Source organism: Danio rerio, chromosome 22 (genome assembly GCF_049306965.1).
Source record: "Danio rerio strain Tuebingen ecotype United States chromosome 22, GRCz12tu, whole genome shotgun sequence".
NCBI classification, from domain to species: domain Eukaryota; kingdom Metazoa; phylum Chordata; class Actinopteri; order Cypriniformes; family Danionidae; genus Danio; species Danio rerio.
This window is the reverse complement of record NC_133197.1, coordinates 39,135,001-39,151,801: the sequence shown is the minus strand read 5'-3', so window position 1 is coordinate 39,151,801 and position 16,801 is coordinate 39,135,001. Positions and strand designations below refer to the sequence as shown.

Here is a 16,801-nt window from a genome sequence, read left to right as displayed (position 1 = left end):
TGTTTTGATGCTCTCTTTGGCGGCCGTGTTTCATAAACTCGTGGTTTATGTTTATTAAGAGTGTTGAGAAGGTTTGGTTGTAACCTCTTCAGTTGCAGACTGTTAATCTGTTGAGATGGACTTGTTGACATTTCCTGCTTTGCTTGAAAACAGTAATAGTAGCATGACAGAATGCTCTGGATATCTCAATTATGCAGGTTAAATACCTACTGTTGTGATTTTTTTTTTCCGTTGTTGAGCTGTCATTTGAGATGTTTACGAGGTGTTACTGTCGCATATGTTTGTTTCTGTGGAGCCCAACATTGAGGTACAGTTGGTTTCATTTAAAAGTAGAGATTTCAAGCTTTATGTGAACATATTAACTATGTCTGTTAGGCAAGTGTTCACTTGGATTCCTGTGTGTTTGCCGACCTCAGAGAATTCATAATGAAGCTTCAGAAACTGTCATTAAAACACACGTCAGAGCCCCTCCTATGTCTTGCTAAATTATATATCCGCAATTTAACTTGTCACAGTTAATTAATCGTTAAATGTTAATTAATTAATTAATTAATTAGTTTTATTTATTTGTTTTAATTTATTTAAAAAAAAACATTTAAAATGTATTAATTTATTTTTATTTTTTGTATATTTTCATTTATTTTTTATTTATTTAAATAAAATTTATTTATTTTATTTATTAACATTAATATTAATTTATTCAAATTTTATTTATTTATTTATTTATTTATTATAATTATTTTTATTTTGTTTAAAATTAAATCATTTTTATTTATTTAAAATGTATTTATGTAAATTTTATTTATTGACATTTATTTTCAGTGTAAAATTATTACTTATTTTTAAATGGCAAAACCTTTTTCACTTATTTTAAAGTCCAAAGAGAAATGGACTTGTTTTTTTTTTTTTTTGTGTCATATTATTTGGTTACTGAGCAGCAATAAAAAACACTTTAAAATATAAGGAGTTTTAATGTGATTTTTCTAAACTAGCAGTGTTTTGAAATTAATGAATGCAGAATAATCGTGATAACTGTGATTAGTCCTCAGACTATAATCGCACAGCCAAAATCTATAGTTGTTGCATCCCTAATATAAAGCTTGTGCTTGTTGCCTTTAAAGCTTAAAGAGTAGCTTCAGTTTGGATAAATATTTCCTCAAATTGCAACAAAAAAAGGATAGTTGACTTTTTTTAAGTGTGATATTTTCTTATTTTCTTAATTTTGCACATCCCATTTGGTTAACAAACAATGAAAAGCAGACACTATTTAAGCTTATTGTGTGGTATTTAACACGTAAAGGGCTGTTTATCTTGTTTGGCTGTCTAAAAGCTCTCTCCTGATGCTGCCGGCTTTACAGGAAGTGTGTTTAAATCATAGTTTCACTTTCGTTTCAGATCTGCTCTGTTTCAGATGATACTGTAAAAGTCTGCATGATGACAGGATATAATGATAACCACAATCATTTTATTCTGATTTAATCCCAAGTAATAGTCACGTTTATTCTTTTAGTTTAGAGCTTTTATCCACTTCTTTTATTGCATTTTAAAGCCACAAGGGCGATTGCACACTTAATTTATGATGACAGTGTTGCGCTTTAGCTTTCAGCACTTGCTTCATTTGACGGTGTTGAAAAGCTGGACTTCCCACAGCACCTCTTGTAGTTGTTCCTGTCAAATATGAGCCTCCAGTGAGAATTCTATGTGTCTGCAAAGGTCAACAAACTTTGTGGATTTAATTCCTCTCTCATTTACAGGCATTACTGTATGTCATAAAATCAGCCCAGAGAACCAAAGCTTTAGTCTTCTCAAACAGAGACATGCTTAAAGACAATCTAATTGCCCAGTGAAACATTGTTGTGACAGTTTAAAAACAATTAAAAATAAAAAAAATGTCTATAAAAAGGATATTTTTTATGTCAGTGGGGCATAATAATAATAATAATAATAATAATAATTTTACTTCTACTGCTTCTACTACTACTTCTTATAATAATACAATTACTACAACAATAAATATTGTAATAATAATAATAGTAATTTTAATAATAATAATTTTACTACTAATAATAATAATTACAATAAAATTTGTAATAATAATAATAATAAAGAATTTATTATAAATAAATTAAATAAATTGAAATAAAAATTGGCATAAGAGATGTTTTATGTCAGTGGGCAAAATAAAAATAGTAATTTTAATATTAATATAAAAAACATTACAAAAATAATAATAATGACAATCATAATAATATTAATAACAACAACAACAATTTTACTACTAATAAAAATAAAACCATTCATATATTAATAATAATATTATAGTAATAATAATAATAACACTAATAATAATAATAATAGTCATTTTAATAATAATAGTAGTAGAAGCAGTTTTAATAGTAATACTTTTACTACTACTAAAAGCTTAAACTTAAAATGATTTTAAAAATAATAAAGATTTTACTAATAATAATACTACTAATAATAACAATAATAATAATAACAGTAATAGTAGCAATAATTCGTTTGTTAAGTTGTGACGTATGAAATATTGTTTCCTGGTCCAAGCCACTACTCATTTCAATTGATAAAATATTTATTTATGTCCACATTTTAGTCATATTACACAATAAAGTGAATTTTATATGTAATCGTGGTGGACTTGCAGCATCACAAACACCAATGTTTTTACAGTTTATAAAAAAAAATGAATCACCATAATAATAATGATGATAATGATAATAATAATACACATTTTATTAACAATTATAAAAATAACAATAATAATAATGATGATGATGATAATAATAGTAAAAATAATAATAATACACATTTTATTAATAATAATAATAATAATGCTTTGTAAATGTTGATTATTACCAATTGTTGAGTCTCCACGATTTGATATGGTGCTTGGATCCAGAAGCCGCTTCATGTAATAATAATAATAATAATAATAATAATAATAATAGTAAAATAATAACAATAATAAAATAATAATAATAATTTATTTGAATAGTAGTAATAATAATAATAAAATTACTATTATTATTGATCATTCATTCATTCATTTTCTTGTCGGCTTAGTCCCTTTATTAATCCGGGCTCGCCCCAGAGAAATGAACCGCCAACTTATCCATCAGGTTTTTAAGCAGCGGATGCCCTTCCAGCCACAACCCATCTCTGGGAAATATTATTATTGTTTTTAATATAATTTATAAAATTACTGTTATACAATTACTATAAAAAACAAATAGTGTAAATATTTTATTGTAATACATTTAAATGTTTTATATTTTTCTAAATTTAAAAGATGAATATTTTTAAATACATAAAAGATGACACAATGGAACTCTTGAAAGCGTCATGTTTCCGTTCAGTGGATGTGCTTGTCCGGCTTGTTGTGATCTAATATTTTACTGCTGATGGAGAGTGCTTGCATATTTAATAATAGATAATAAGCAAAGTCAAAGGACGCATGTGTTTACAGGCACACTGTCATCACATTGATCTAAAATTACAGTAAAGTCAAAATAATGTTATACAAGATTTATGATGATGTTCATTTAAAATGATTTAAAAATAAACTAAAATAAAACACAAATCCACAAAAGACGACAATAATTAACAACATTTAATTAGAATTCAATATCTACTTATAATAATACTACTGGTTATACAGACTGTTAAATGTATTTTTGTATTTTTGTATTTTACTGTATTGTCACTATTAATAAGCAATTAACTAAGACTTCTACCTCATAATTAAACTCATACTTACAAACATAAACTATTTTTAGCTTATTATTAGATGTATATAATGACATAGATGGTATTAAAAGCATCCTTTTCCTAAAGGCAAAGTGGAAAATGACCAGCAACTTCTGCAAACATTTTTTTTTCTTTTTTTTTTAAGGGGTTTTCACCTTTTATTTGGATAAGATTGTGGAGGACAGACAGGAAAGCATTTGGAGCAAAGAGAGGGGAAGGATGGGCAAAGGGCCTTAAGCTGGGAATTGAACTCTGGTCGCCCTGAGCACTATGGTGCTATATGTCGGCGCACTTTAAAGTGTAAAACAACTAACGGATTAATGAATATAAATCAATATGGATCATATAAAATAATAAATCAAGAAATGTATATTATTTTAAAATGATGAAATATGAAAAGAACACAAATAAATGAACAACTTGTATGGGTTTCCGCGGGGTCTTAAAAATTATTAAAAGTTGATAAATCATTTATGAGAAAAGTAAGGCCCTTGAAAGTTATTAAAGTCTTTAATCACATTTTTATGTGATCTTAAATTTTGTTCAAGCTTTGTCCAAAGGGTTTATCTCCAAAAAAATAAGTATAAATATATTTATTTTCCTCCTAATAGTAACAATGGCATGCTCGATCCACGCGATTGGTTCTTGTCAGGGCGCGTCTGGCCAAGCTTCTCGGTCTGGGTGATGTCATGTAATTTGCAACAAACAAAAGGTGATGTGACGCTCTCCACATGTAGTGAAACAGACGGCAAAATGTAAGTTTGCGCACTTCTGGTTGGAGGAAGACGAGTGGCTGAAACCTGTCACTGAAAACAACCACGCAACTTTATTCATTCAAGCCTTGTTTCATCCGAGCTTATCTGAGTTCTGTTGCACGGTTGTGCTCCATTCATTTATTTAACTACAAATGTTTATTAAGTTAAAGTTTGATACTAATTAGGACTTGAAGTGACGACCAGGTCTTTAAAAAGCTATTGAAATTACCTTTAGGGCTCCTGCATGTACCCTGTTTAAATGTGTCTCTGTGTGTGTGTACATTGGTTATCACATGTTATGAATTTCGGTTTGGGATTCCTTTCGATTAATCGCTCAGCCCTACTTGGATCACATTGAGCCGCTAAGTTTACACAGTAACAGATCTTTCCTGAAGTGCTCATGAATGTGATCCTGAGTGTCGGAGCTTATAGTCAGAGCTCAGGCTAAAGCGGAGTGTGAGCTGCTCTCTGTTTGCTCTTCTCCTGCCAACGTCATCTTAACGCCAGCTCATCTGCTCATACCAGCTGCTTCCAGCGCTCATAATCACCAACGATACAGTCGGACCAAACAGTGCATGTGATGTATCCACTTCTGTGAATACACCAAGTGCAGTTGCAGTCAAAGTATTAGCCCTCCTGTGAGATATAGCTTTTCAAAACAATGATAAAAAGCAATACATAATATAGTTCTGTTTAATAATAGATAGAAACATTATGTTTTGGCAGTGTTGTCAATGCAGTTTGAGGGTAGGGATGCAACGATTACCAATTTCACTATTAACCACGATTTAATTCGTCATGTTTAATTAATCGTGAAGGCTTCTCAACACCGTGTTTCTGCAGGAAACAAAACTGCTGCAACTTAAAGTGATGCCAACTGAGTGCTAATTTGAAGTTCCGGGCTTGTACTGGACACCATGCACACTGGATTAACTATGGCTAAGGCTATTAACTAAGGGCCTGTCACATATTGCGTCTTTTAAACGCGCAAGTTCGTTATTTCCAATGGAGGCGCGTGGCTTGCATATGTGGAGCAACAGACTGGTGCTTTCTAGACGCACCTACTAGTTGAAAGAGTGCAGCGAGCGCCCTACACTAGGGGAAAAAAATACTAAAATAAAAAAAACTAACAATTTTGTTATAAAGTTGATAAAAAGGTTTAGCAACCTTTCTTGTTCTAAAATACTACTTATTTAAATGCTACTTATTGATTTATTGATTGATTTTTAATCTTATTTATTTATTTTATTTATTTATTAGAATTTTATTTATTTATTATTTTTATTTATTTAATTTATTAATTTTAAAGTATTTTAAATATTTTTTTAATATATTTTCATTTATTTTTAATCTATTTATTTTGATATTTATTTATTTTCAATTATTTGTTATTTATTTACATTTAATTAATTAATTAGTTAATTTATGTAAATTTATTTAAATTGTATTTATTTATTTATTGTAATTTATCCTATTTATTTATTGTATTTATTTTAATTAATTTGTATTTATTGTATTTATTTTTTTATTTTTATATATTTATTAACATTTTATTTATTCATTTAAATTTTATTTGTTTTGTTTATTGACATTTATTTTCAGTGTAAAATTATTACTTTTGTTTAAATGGCAAAACTTTTTTTCTCCTATATTTTTAAGTCCAAAGAGAAACGGACTATTGTTTGTTTTTTATTATTGTTTTGTGTCATATTATTTAGTGACTGATCAGCAATAATCCGCTGAACTGGTCCGCTGCTTATCCGTTTGCACTGGCTGCCAGTTGCTGCTCGCATCAAATTTAAAGCTCTGATGTTTGCTTACAAAGCGACCTCTGGCTTTGCTCCTTCTTATCTGCTCTCACTTCTGCAGATGCATGTGCCCTTCAGAAACTTGCATTCTGTGAATGAACGTCGCCTCATGGTTCCATCCCAAAGAGGGAAGAAATCACTTTCCCGAACTCTCGTATTCAATCTGCCCAGTTGGTGGAATGAACTCCCTAACTGCATCAGAACGGCAGAGTCACTCGCTGTCTTCAAGAAACTACTAAAATCTCAACTATTTAGTCTCCACTTCCCTTCCTAATCTGCAATTGCCTCTCTGGTTGTACCGCTAACTGTATTACAAAAAAAAAAATATTTAAAAAATTTACTAATGTTTTGCTTCTTACACTTTACACACCTGAAACTTGCCTACAGCACTTATTCATTGTTGCTCTTATAGTTGTGTAAATTGCTTCCTTGTCCTCATTTGTAAGTCGCTCTGGATAAAAGCGTCTGCTAAATGACAATGTAAAATGAAATACACAACACTTTAAAATATAAGGAGTTTTATGTGAGTTTTCTAAACTAGCAGTGTTTTGAAATTAATGAATGCATAATAATCATGATAACCGTGATTATTCCTCAGACTATAATCGCTCTGCCAAAATTTATAATCGTTGCATCCCTATTTGAGGAACTGATGTCACATTTTTTGCAACAAATTTATTATATTTGAAAAAAAAACCCACCAAAAATCAACACTAATAAAACCCAGCAGCAACAGTCTAACTAATGTGGAGATTACTTGTTGATATGTGCGCAAAATAATATGATTGACGTTAAATTATAAAGATGTGATTACATAATTTTACATGACAGAAACATTTAAATATCAGAGCGAATCAGACACGGAGAATAGTGCACAGAGCTCATGATTATTAATAATTAGTGCTTATTCAGATGATTGGAGGATTTACAACATGCGTTTGTATTTGCCAAAATGTTTGTTTTTCAATTACAGTGAGTGTTCCTCTTATACTAGAGCTGTCACAACAACTAAATTGCATTAGTCGCCTGTGTAATAAGATCTTTCATAGTTCTCAGCACTAATTTGCAGCAGTATTGCAGCAAAAACTAATAAGCCAGCAAACACACACACACACACCTTTATCTATAAAGATAATAATTATTATCAATATTTTAAATGAAAACAACCAATGATTAAAAGTAAACATGTTGCTCATGTTCAGCAGTTACTCAAGTGCACAATATAAATCAAGGAGTGCTAGACTGTCGGGTGTTTAAAAAAAAAACAATAATAGACAGATGAAGGTCAGAACATCACCACTTTGATTCCAAAAAATTTATTTAAAGTGGTTAAAAACCACATTAATTAAAACAAAATCAATAAATATTCAAGCTAGGATTGAAAAAAATGCATCATAACAGCATAGCATGATATAGTTTTATATTTTTTTAATATACATAGGACAGTTATAGTTTTTTTATTATTATTTTTTTCCAATTTTTTTATTTTATTTTTTTTAATGACTGATCTTGTAGTGGTAATTTCCAGAAATTTGCAGACAATTTTGCAATGGAAAACACACACACGCATATATATATATACACATAAAGCATATATATATACTTGTTTTTACAGTTTAAAAAGTTTTGGCTCAGAAATACTTATTTGGTGGAGTCAGAGATAAATTTGGTAAATCCTTAATTTTGAGCCGTGAAAAGTCACGAAATAAAAGCTGATTGCATTGTGACACAACCCATTTGCTCATGCACACTGAGCAAGCTAATACACAAGAAGAATACACAAGAATACACACAAGAAGTTAAATGAATGAGAAGGCATGTGGACATAACACAATATCTAAATCAAGCCATTTTAGCATGTCAAAGTCAAATTTATATATATATATACTTTAATGTATATGAATGATTATGAATAATATATTGCCAGTTTTGTGGCCACAATAATCCTTCAGTTCTCTTGTGGCCATCCAGTTGTCCTTACTCATCCTTTTAATTCTTGCTCCAACCAAGCGAACTTTCAGTGGACTTTCCGACAGGTCATCGGAGGATAAGGGGAAGTAGCTGTGAGTCAGCGTCTCATTAGCCTTCGCTTCCTAAACGAGTGTTTAATTAAAGGTGCTTGAGTGGAGTGACGGACCCGTTCCTCATAATCAAACTCACAGGCTGTGTTACACAATGCGCAGAGCAGATTGAGCGCCCTCTCCAACTTTCTTTGTTAAATAACTGGGAATTAAGAGTGAGTTTTAGCCAGCGAGCAGCAAAGCTGAGCCGACACACAGCTGTGCCTCACTGTAATTATTTTTTTCAGCTCGCTCTGCTCGCCTCAGTGAGCATTTGAGGAGATACAGCAGTGTTTGCTCTCCTGTTAATGCCATTTACAGTTGAAGTCTGAATTATTAGTTCCCCTGTATATTGTTATTTGTTATTACATGTACAGCTGAATGCTGATCCCCTCACTCATGTTGCTTCTCTCTGTCTGCCTGTCTGTTGCCAAACACAGAGCGGAGGAGCTCTTAGCTTTGCCCGCTTGTTACGTTGGGTGGGATGTTGAAACCAATTTTCGTGTGAAGCAACACACCCCTAAAACAGTGACTTGTGTACACACTAGGGCTGTGCAATTAATCGAAAAATTGAAAAAATTTCGATTTGGCTTCAAACAATTATGAAAAAGCATTAATTGAGATAAACGATTATTGCATCATATACCGCCCCCTTTCCAGTTGTACACGTGTTGCTCTTAAAAGCGTGAAAGAGCGCGTGCTTATGCGTGTGTGCAGCCAGAAGCATGCGGCCAGTCAGCATTCGGTCTCATTCGCACACTGAGACGAGCAGAGGAGCGCAGACATCTAAAGTCATCTTAACGTGAGCGATTTAATGGTCAAATAGGTGTCAAAACACTGTGATTAGTGAATATTCATTTTAACCCTCATTTGTGTAATAAACAAACGAGTTGAGAATCAAAAGACACGTGAAAGAGAAACCATTAAAGAGACAGCGCACTATTTTTGCTGCCACCTGTTTTATCATTAACAAAACGAGAAAATCCCTCTCTGCTGTTGACTGAAGGATTTTTGTAGCTAAAGTGTTTTTCCTACAGTGAAGATGCTTAAAGCACAGTTTGTTTTATATTTTTATTCTATTGTATTTATTTCTTATTCCTTTGCAGGGTGGAAAATAATGTACACAGTTGAAGTCAGAATTATCAGCCCTCCTGAATATTAGCAACCCTTTTCCTCCCCAATTTCTGTTTAATGGAAAGAAGTTTTTTTTAAACCTATTTCTTACCATAATAGTTTTGATTTCTCATTTCTAATTACTGATTTCTTTTATCTTTGCTATGATGACAGTACATAATAATTTTCTAAATATTTTTCAAAATACAAGCATTTAGATTAAAGTGACATTCAAAGGCTTCACTTGAGTAATTAGGCAAGTCATTGTATAACAGTAGTTTCTTCTGCAGGCAATCAAAAAAAAAAAACATTGCGTAAGGGGGCTAATAATATTGACCTTAAAATGGGTTTCAAAACATTTAAACCTGCTTTTATTCTTGCTAAAATAAAACAAATAAGCCTAGAAGAAAAAATATTAAAGGAAATACTGTTAAAATTCCTTGCTCTGTAAACATCATTTGGGAAATATTTATTTAAAAAAAAATTCTCAGGAGCGCTAATAATTTTGACTTCAACTGAAAACCGTTTTAAAAAATCGTGATTACAATTATGACCAAAATAATCGTGATTATGATTTTTCCCAAAATCGAGCAGCCCTAGTACACCACCCCCCCAAAATAACACTTCATAACACATTATAATAAACAAATCTGAACTGTGTTTTGAAATGAACCTAAACTGGCACACTCAGAACAACAATAATATTAACATTAAATCTTAAAAAAAGGGGTAAACTATGTGCCCTTTAACTAGTTTTGAAAAATATAAACATGTTTTAATATGATGTCAACATAGTTTCTCTCTGCATGTATGTTTTACGTTTTTACTGCAAATGTCGCATCCGTAACGCTGGAATTGCTCATAGATGTTTTGATCTTGACAAATCATGACTCATTTCTCAATGATCTCTAATGTTGCGGTAGAGCTGAGAAGAATCTCTGTCATCCTTCCTTAAACATTTCCCCTTAATCTGTTCTTAAGCAGTTTAACTCTGCAGACCCGGTACCGGGCTGGTGACGTCATCGATATTCACTTTAAGATTTAAAGGGCTGCATTACACCAGACCCTCTTAAGTGGTTTCATTTGAAAGTGTAGAATCTATATTTTATGCACATATGCATCACTTTGGTTTTTATTCTACTGTACAAAAGTTATTTACACTTAAATACACAGTATTTTGAATACCCGAGCTGGGTATTGAACATTGGTTCATTTTCATTTTTTTCATATGACACATGTACAAGTTATAGCTCAAATGAAAGCTCTTGCCGGTGCTCATACGGTTCTAGCGTTCTGTTTACTGAATTATATTCACATATCAAACAGTTGCTGAATTAATCGCAGTGTTTCCATGGCGCAGAAGTGAAAACAATACATTTATGATCAATAAGCAGCCCCAGATAGCACAGACAGCTGTCATCTCTTACCTTATGCTGTGCGCTTCAGGGCCATTCTCCTCTGTTTTTGAGCTGATGTGCATAAGTAATCCTTTTATATGTCTGACGTGCTCCAAACACAGTGAATTATGTTTGATCAAACAAAAGAATAGTGAAAACAATGATCGCTCCCTGTGGCTTGTACAGCACCTCTCAGCAGTTGCAATACAATAACTTTTGCATAGATTATGGTGGAGACATTTTTCTTTTTTCCTATGATTACAGACATGTGCAGGAAACACCAACATTAATTACAGCACGCTAGACCACACACAACCTTAAAAGTACACTTTCAAATTTGAGTTTATAAATACAAATACAAAAAGCGCCTCTTTTTTTAGGTGTTTATTATAACACAGATGACATATACAGGTATTTTAAACACTTTCAATAGTTTTATGAAAATGCAAAGGGTTTTCTTTAAAATGATACCAAATTTTCGCATTTACACCTCTGCATGTGGATTTGGGAAGCTTTTAAATTTGGGTAGGCAAAATCCAGGCGGAAATCCCAAAATAACAGCAGAGTTTAACTGGTTAACAAATCTATGAATCTGTTTAAATGCTTTCGTAATCATGGTGGCGTCAGCTTTGGGGTAAAAAAAAAAAAAAGCAGCAAAAGATGTTCGTGTTGGCAGACAGAAGGAGACGCTCTCGGAAATGTGGAGGGGGAAATGGGAGGGAAACACACACACACACACACACACACACACACACACACACACACACACACACAAAGGTTCAGTCAACAGAATCAGGCTGTAATTGAACACATGTGCTGCCAGTGAGGCTGGATGACGTGGCTCTGCAGAGATTTCCCAGCCTTTTCTGATTCAGTGTAGACATTCAGCAGCTGTCTGAGAGTCAGGGTTTTGGAGGAAAACGTCCAGCTCCTCTGCAGGAGGATTTGCATACAGCTGGTGGATGGAGAGTTTGTGTTTATGCAAAGAGCTGTCACGTGTTTCACAAACCCCAGCTCAATATACAGTTGAAGTCAGAATTATAAGCCCCCTTACATTTTTTTTCTTCTTATTTAAATATTTTCCAAATGATGTTGAACAGAGCAAGGAAATTTTCACAGTGTGTCTGATAATATTTTTTCTTCTGGAGAAAGTCTTATTTGTTTTATTTCGGCTAGAATAAAAGCAGTTTTTAATTTTTTAAACACCATTTTAGGGACAATATTATTAGCCCCTTTAAGCAAATTTTTTTTCGATAGTCCACAGAACAAACCATCGTTATACAATAACTTGCCTGATTAGCCTAACCTGCCTACTTAACCTAATTAACCTAGTTAAACCTTTACATGTCACTTTAAGCTGTATAGAAGTGTCTTGAAAAATATCTAGTAAAATATTGTTAACTGTCATCATGGCAAAGATAGAATAAATCCATTATTAAAAATGAGTTATTAAAACTATTATGTTGAGAAATGAGTTAAAAAAAATCTTCTCTCTGCTAAACAGAAATTGGGGGGAAAATAAGCAGAGGGGCTAATAATTCTGACGTCAACTGTATGTGTGTATGTCACATCAAACAGCCTATGGAGACTGAGGATGTGTGCGTGTGCATGTGCGTGTGCGTGTGTGTGTGTACATTTGAGGTAAGAATTATTATTGTTTTTTTTTTAATGTCTTTTTCTAATATTTCCCGCCATGAAGATAGCCTTGGTTGCTGACATGGCACTAAATAAAAAATACATTACATTACATTTCTAATATTTCCCAAATGATGTTGAACAGATTCAGGAATTTTTCACAGTATCTCCTTTATTATTATTCCTCTGGAGAAAGTCTTATTTGTTTTATTTTGGCTAGAATAAAAGCTGTTTTTAATTTATTCATTCATTTTCCTGTCGGCTTAGTCCCTTTATGAACCCGGGGTCGCCACAGCGGAATGAACCTACCCATTTCACCTGTTCCGCATGTCTTTCGACTGTGGGGGAAACCGGAGCACCCGGAGGAAACCCACGCGAAGACAGGGAGAACATGCAAACTCCACACAGACACGCCAACTGAGCCGAGGTTCGAATCAGCGACCCAGCGACCTTCTTGCTTTTAGTTTTTACTATATTATTTTATTTATTTTAAGGTCAGTATTATTAGCCCTTTCAATCTATATTTTTGGGATTGTCTACAGGTCAAACCATCGTTATACAATGACGGTAATACTTTAGAATAACTATCCGTTGTAACTAGTTAATAAACCATTAATAAACGTTAGTTAATGCGTTATAAATGACTTGTTAGATAAAAGTTAATAGTTTGTTAATTATTTATAACTGTGCCTTATAGATAGCCAATAGATAACTTACAAGCTGTTAGCTAACAAGTTTTAAATGACTTATTAACTGTATTTTAATGATTTATAACTATACCTAATAAATTAGTAATAGATCATGAACAAGCTGTTAGTAAATTACTTCATAAAGACTTGTTAAGTATCAGATAACAGCTTATGTATGTTATTGGGACGTTATTCTTGTTGCAACTATTCTTCATTTATTAACTGTTGGTAAATGAGGAATAGCTGCAACTCTAAAATAACGTCCTAAAACATACATAAGCTAAGTTACTTTATAGCTACTTTTCACTCTGTGTATCTGATATGAATAAAACACATCAGCAAATTATATTTGAATGGATTTTTAGACGTTCGTGTGTTTTACAAACTTTGTATGTGTTGCTTTACCAGTACGCTGTGTACACACAAAAACTTTGCGTACGCCAGATTTCACGCTCAAGTTTGGATTTACTAACGATGAAATGAACGTGAGTGTGTGCGCTGGTCCACGCCAACTTAATGTCTGGTGTACGCGCATTTCTTGTGTGTTTGTTTTATTTCCATTGGCGACTCCTAGAGGCAGTCGTGTTACATTGCACACTACAAAGTATCTTTGAGCCGTGTAATGGCAGCTGTATGGGACAGGTTCGTCCGCATGTCTAGCAGGTATATAAGGTTTCCATAACATGCAGTCGACCAGCCGAACATTAAAGCGCAATTTGCAGCGGTCGCCGGTTTCCCCAATTTAATCACAGTGATCGACTGCACACACATTGCCATAAAGGCACTATCTGAAGATGAATTTGCATACGTGAATCAGAAACATTTTCATTCAATAAATGTGCAAATAAAAAAAGATGCACAGACTTATTAATGATTCCTACTTGTCTTCCTCGTGATGAAGAGAAAAAAAAAATCTGATATGTAGCGGGGGAAAAAAGAAGAGCGTCTTCATCAGATGCTGGATTCGAACCGAGTTCATGCTCAAACATGTTAAAACATGTTGCCATGCGTTTTACGAGCTACGCCACTCACGCTGTTAAAGATACTATCAAATTTTACATCTTTACATCGCACTATTTATTTATTTTTTAATCCCGACTCAGACTCAGTTCAGACCCAACTGTGTTAACCGCATCAGCTAAATTCTCCCGCTCTATTTTTTTCTTTTGTTATTAATTCCGGAGGACAAACTTGCAAATAACACCGTTTTCCTCTGGTCTACCTCCGAAAGCAGCACCTCCAAATCACATTCAGTTCAAAGTTTCTCTTCTTGCTTGCTTTTGCCATTGCCTTTACGTTGGGTTTTGCCAAAGTAGAGTCATTAGCATATTCATACAGGGGAGGAGGCAGGGAGGGGTTTTGCGCTCAGTTTCACGTTCATACAGATCTACAAAGAGAATATGCGTGTGATTCGCCGTACGCAGTGTTTCATACATTGAATTTTTTACTGCGTTTAAAAAATTTCCTTTGTTTAAATATTTTTGTTTTTGACTATTAAACCTGTTTGCCTTTGTAATGTTGGTCATTTAAAATAGTGGTTAAAAAAATAAAATACCTAAATAAAAAACATTCAGTAATTATCGCCCAGCCCTACACCAAATAAACTGTGCAGCTGTTATTACACCTGAGTGGCCCACCTAAGTAAAGTCTTTATGTGGGAAAGCCTGTAATAGTTTTATTTTTGGGTGAGCTAAGCTTTTAATATGTGTACAGTACACCTTTGTTACAATTATTTTACTTTATCCCCAACCCATTTTTGGTATATTGCATTTTATTTTTTAAGTATAAATTATCTTGCAATGCTGATGTCATTAGGAAGCTCCAGTTTAACCCGACTTCAAGCATGACTGAAATCCATGCAGGGAGATTTCCACTTCACCTGCAAGATTTGCCCATGTCTGACCTCCATAAGAAGCCACACCCACCTATGACATAATCACCACGGACCAGTTTACAGGCGTTTACCAAACAAACTTTTTTGGCAAGCGCTTTAAACAAATATATGGCTTTCTTTGAAATGACGTCACATTTATTATTATTTTGTAACTTCTAAAGTGTTTGAGTCGCACACGTGGGTCTCAGAAATAAATTGAGAAGGCAATAGGAATTCAATAGTAAGTGATTTAGCTCTTGTGTGCTGTGAAAGTGCTTCCCATAATGAATTGTTTTGCTGCACACTAACTGAATTAATAATGACTCTGGCACAGTGTTATTCGGCCGTCAGGCACTCAGCTTCTTCTGCTCACCGTTTTTCCATAAGCTTTAAAGTTATATCTCTGTTTCACCAGTAGATAATATTTGGGCTGTGTAATATGACTATATGCATCTCATATGGACAAAATTATTTATATGTGATCCATTTCAGCATTATAGGTGTGACTTTTGCAGTAAAAACTCAAATCGTAGATTCACATAGAAAGTATGCACTCACCGGCCACTTTATTAGGTACACCTTACTAGTACCGGGTTGGACCCTCTTTTGCCTTCAGAACTGCCTTAATGCTTTGTGACGTAGATTCAACAAGCTACTGGAAATAATCCTCAGAGATTTTGCTCTATATTGTCATGATAGCATCACGCAGTTGCTGCAGATTTGTCGACTGCACATCCATGATGCCAATCTCCCCTTCCACCACATCCCAAATGTGCTCTATTGGATTGAGGTTTGGGGAATGTGGAGGCCATTTGAGTACAATAAACTCGTAGTCATGTTCAAGAAACCAGTCTGAGATGATTCACGCTTTATGACATGGTGCGTTATCCTGCTGGAAGTAGCCATCAGAAGATGGAGATACTTGTCCTGAAGGTGATGGTCCCTAATGGTCCCAAAGTGTGCCAAGAAAATTTCCCCTACAGCATTACACCACCAGCAGCCTGAACGGTTGATATAAAGCAGGATGGATCCACGCTTTCATACTGTTGTCGCCAAATTCTGACCCGACCATTCGAATGTGTCAGCAGTAGGGTTGTAACAATATACCGGTATGACGGTCTACCCCGATTTGAACGTGAACGATTATCATACCATGAACAATTGCATATCAACGGTTTTAACTCTTAAAGACCGAGACAGCCGCCCGCGGCTAAAAATAAGTATTGCTCTTAAATGTTTAATAACTTTTGATCCGCTGATCCCATTCATACAATTCAAAGATTGGCATAAAGAAGAGAATCTCAGCTTTTCAGTGCTGTATCACATAACATAACAGACTTTCAGAGGCTCCGGAATCAGTGCGGTTACGTCATCAAAATTTGACAACGCTGATTTGACAAAGAAACGCTCGTCACTGTGTCTATGGACGAAAAGTTAAAAAGTGCAAATCTGCAGTGTTATCATCCAGGAACACCCCATTATTCCTTACTGAACTACATTGGGTAATGGTGGATGGTCCTAGTTGGATTGAGGAGTCATGTTGAATGTGTGGTGTTGCAGGGAAGACAAGAAGTTCAGGGTTATTATTTATTGTATAGTTCTACATTTTTAAGCAGACATTTGCCCAGAAGCTCTCAATAAAGTGAGCAGTAGGATCACACATGGATGAGTAGACAGTAGTACGACTTACTTTTTCACATGTG

At 33.6% G+C, this 16,801-nt stretch overlaps 1 protein-coding gene across 19 annotated transcripts in view; it reads left to right on the top strand.

The window, feature by feature from the left end:
* atp11b (ATPase phospholipid transporting 11B) overlaps nucleotides 1-16,801 on the top strand; it is a 108,698-nt gene that overhangs the window by 19,694 nt on the left and 72,203 nt on the right. The gene's annotated exons all lie outside the window — the stretch shown is intronic.